General features: G+C 44.7%; 1 non-coding gene across 1 annotated transcript; it reads left to right on the forward strand.

Moving 5' to 3' along the window:
* The first annotated feature begins 3,793 nt into the window (after nucleotides 1-3,793).
* Nucleotides 3,794-3,868, forward strand: Trnal-caa (transfer RNA leucine (anticodon CAA)). The gene has a single exon. It is a non-coding gene; the product is annotated as a tRNA-Leu (tRNA).
* Nucleotides 3,869-4,159: the final 291 nt, after the last annotated feature.

Consider the following 4,159-nt stretch of genomic DNA (forward strand, 5'->3'; position numbering starts at 1 on the left):
GTCACATGATTAAGTAAGAATCCACATTTGTTTAAACAAATCTTTATAGCAAACGTGGTTACAGTTTTTGATTATTTTCCTTATTGTTCTTTTTTGTAAGCAGTACTATTATAAGTTTATAAGTTTTCTTGTCCACGGCATTGATTAACCTGGTGCTGTGAAAGTAGGTGATATCATGCGCAATACTGGGATCTCTAATTTATGCATCAGAACGTGGTACAGCTGCCTGTGTGCACATCGGGCTAATAATTATACAGAGAGTTGGCATCGCCTGTAAACTACGCGGAAAAAGAAACAAATGATGGTAGTTACGCTTTAGCAGCACCTGCTTACCACGAAAATTACGATGTACCTTACTTTAATGAGTGTAATTATCACCACAGATGGACAGATGGACTAATTACCTTGTATTCATGATCAGACACGATTTTAACTCTGCAACAAATGCCAATTTTTTTGGGTGCAGCCATGTGTCTTACTCGAGTTTAATTCTGGGTACGTTAATAGAGATAGAATCATGAGACAATTTCATGGATGGGCAAGAAAATGGTCTCTGTGGTCTTCACATGTCAAACTTGATGTATATGTAAAAAAAATGAGAAAAGGGGACACTTCACTTTTATTCGTTATGTGCTACTTTGCTTTTATAAGTTGTGCCTCTCACAGAGCCAGTAGTTTGTGTTCATCGTCTTTAGGAAAAATTACACTTTTTTATGACTCATGTTGGTGGAATGATCATGATCATTCAAAGTTCAGAAAGTTGCCAAAAATATATACGCTCTATTTATCTTATAATTAGATTTTCCTTGAGGCACTTAAGTCTCATCTATATCTACGATAATTATGTAATCTGAAGAAATGAATTAAAATTTGTGCCAGGGCCAGAACCCGGGTCTCCTTGTTTACGAGGCCGGAACAGTAACCATTACATCATCACATGAAGGCTGCATGGACTGCCCAAATCCAGTCCCTCCCCAACACAAACTTCAATTCGTATCTTCAGTTTACTTTCCGCTTCTTTGGTATTCGCTTTTGCTGACTCTCTCCGGCATTGGAGTAGCACCCCAGCGTTGGATGTAATGGGCAGATCCTGTACCTCAGGTGTGGGTGATCTATAGATCTTACAATTAGATTTTACTCGAGACATTTGAGTCATCTTTATCTATGGTTCCGATGCCGGAGAGTCTCGGCAATAGTGAAGACATAAGAAGGGAAAATAAGCTGAAGATAGGAACTCCAAGTTTGCGTTCGGGAGGGCATTGGACTTGCCTAGTCCGTGTAGCAACGTGAACCATTGTGCTGTGTTGGTGTAATGCTTACTAATCCTGCGTACCAGATAAGAAGACACCGGTTCAAGTTCCAGGCATGCCACACGTTTTAATTCATTTCTTCAGATTCCATCAATATCTAGACTCGTTCTAAGAATATTTTCGTGCAGCATTCATACTATGAAATGGTGGAATTGAACATTCTTTGTAAACAAGTAGTAATATCTCTTTATTCTCAGTGTCATTGTAATACCCTGAGGTGACAAGTCATGGCATAGCGGTGCGCATCCATAGAGATGGCAGTAGTATCGCGTGCGCAAGGTATGAAAAGGCAATGCAATGGCGGAGCTGTCATTTGTATTAAGATGATTCATGTGAAAAGATTTCCGACGTGATCAGGCCGCTTGACGGAAATTAACAGACTTTAAATGCTGAATGGTAGTTACAGCTAGACGCATGGGGCATTCCATTTCGGAACTCGTTAGGGAATTCAGTATTCCGAGATCCAAAATGTCAAGAGTGTGCCGAGAATACCATAGCTGAGGCTTTACCTATCACCACGGGCAACGCAGTGCTTGACGGCCTTCACTTAACGACGGAGAGCAGTGGCGTTCGCATACGGCTGCCAGTACTCACAGACAAGCAACACTGCATGAAATAACCGTAGAAATCAATGTGGGAAGTAAGACGAACGTATCCGCTAGGACAATGTGGCGAATTTAGGCGTTTACGGGCAATGGCAGCAGAAGACCAATGCGAGTGCTTTTACTAACAGCACGACATCGCCTGTAGCGCCTCTCCTGGACTCGTCACTACGTCGGTTGAACTCTAGACAACTAGAAAACCGTGACCTTGTCAGATGAGTTCCGATTTCAGTTGGTAAGAGCTGATGGTAGGGTACGAGTGTGGCGCAGGCCCCACGAAGCCGTGGACCCAAGTTGTCAACAAGGCACTGTGCAAGTTGATGGCTCCAAAAAAATGTGGCCTGAGCCGGCCGATGTGGCCGAGCGGTCCTAGGCGCTACAGTCTGGAACCGCGCGACCGCTACGGTCGCAGGTTCGAATCCTGCCTAGGGCATGGATGTGTGTGCTGTCCTTAGGTTAGTTAGGTTTAAGTAGTTCTAAGTTCTAGGGGACTGATGACCTCAGAAGTTAAGTCCCATAGTGCTCAGAGCCATTTGAACCAAGCCAATGTGGCCTGTGTTTACATGAAATGAACTGAGTCTTATGATCCAACTAAACCGATCACCGGAAACGGTTACGTTTGGATACTCGGAGACCATTTGTAGCAAAAAACGGCTTTGTTATGGATGGCAACGCGCCATGTCACTGGGGCACAGTTATTGGCGACTGATTGGAAGAACATTCTGGCCAGTCAGGCGAGTGATTTGTCTACCAATGAATCCGTTCAAACATGTATGCAACATAATAGAGAGGTCAGTTCGTGCACAAAACCCTGCACCGGGAACACTTTCGCAATTATGGAGGTCTATGGAGGCAGCTTGGCTCAGTATTTCTGCAGGGGACTTCCGACGCCTTGTTGAGTCCATGCCACAGCTAGCTGCTGCACTACCCTGGGCAAAAGGAGGGCCGACACGATATTAGGACGCATCCCGTGACTTTCGTCAGCTCAGTGCAGTTTTGAATTAAGGGAGAAAGACAAGGAGTTAGTGTCTGGTCGATAAGGAGATCAGTAGACACGGAGCGCGAAATCGCTCACCCTGGTATTTATAATAAGGTATTTAGAAAAACGTCTGAAGCAATAAGTACGGAAGCCTCGACAAAAAACTGAACCACCGTTCTGCCGATGCGAGACCAATATATCACTACGCCACGTCCTTCAGTAGTTGCAGTCTGGACAATTTATCACAAACATTTATATTTGGAGATCGTTTGCACAGCATCCACCGTTAGCAAACCACTTATTAAATCATCACCGGTTCGCGATATCAGATTCAATTATCGAACATCAAACAGATCTTTTTTTAAACGTGAGACAATTGTTGAATAATGCTTCTATTAAACGAGCTGTACATCAACATTACTTCCAGAATGAGATTTTCACTCTGCAGCGGAATGTGCGCTGATATGAAACATCCTGGCAGATTAAAACTGTGTGCCCGACTGAGACTCGAACTCGGGACCTTTGCCTTTCGCGGGCAAGTGCTCTACCAACTGAGCTACCGAAGCACGACTCACGCCCGGTACTCACAGCTTTACTTCTGCCAGTACTTCGTCTCCTACCTTCCAAACTTGCCCGCGAAAGGCAAAGGTCCCGAGTTCGAGTCTCGGTCGGGCACACAGTTTTAATCCGCCAGGAAGTTTCATATCAGCGCACACTCCGCTGCAGAGTGAAAATCTCATTCTGGAAACATCCCCCAGGCTGTGGCTAAGCCAGGTCTCCGCAATATCCTTTCTTTCAGGAGTGATAGTTCTGCAAGGTTCGCAGGAGAGCTTTTGTAAAGTTTGGAAGGTAGGAGACGAGATACTGGCAGAAGTAAAGCTGTGAGTACCGGGCGTGAATCGTGCTTCGGTAGCTCAGTTGGTAGAGCACTTGCCCGCAAAAGGCAAAGGTCCCGAGTTCGAGTCTCGGTCGGGCACACAGTTTTAATCCGCCAGGAAGTTTCATCAACATTACTGTATGAAACTACACTCCTGGCCATTAAAATTGCTACACCAAAAAGAAATGCAGATGATAAACGGGTATTCATTGGACAAATATATTATACTAGAACTGACACGTGATTACATTTTCACGCAATTTGGGTGCAGATCCTGAGAAATCAGTACCCAGAATAATCACCTCTGGCCGTAATAACGGCCTTGATACGCGTGGCCATTGTGTCAAACACAGCTTGGACGGCGTGTACAGGTACAGCTGCCCATGCAGCT

This window comes from Schistocerca cancellata, chromosome 1 (genome assembly GCF_023864275.1).
Source record: "Schistocerca cancellata isolate TAMUIC-IGC-003103 chromosome 1, iqSchCanc2.1, whole genome shotgun sequence".
NCBI classification, from domain to species: Eukaryota; Metazoa; Arthropoda; class Insecta; order Orthoptera; family Acrididae; genus Schistocerca; species Schistocerca cancellata.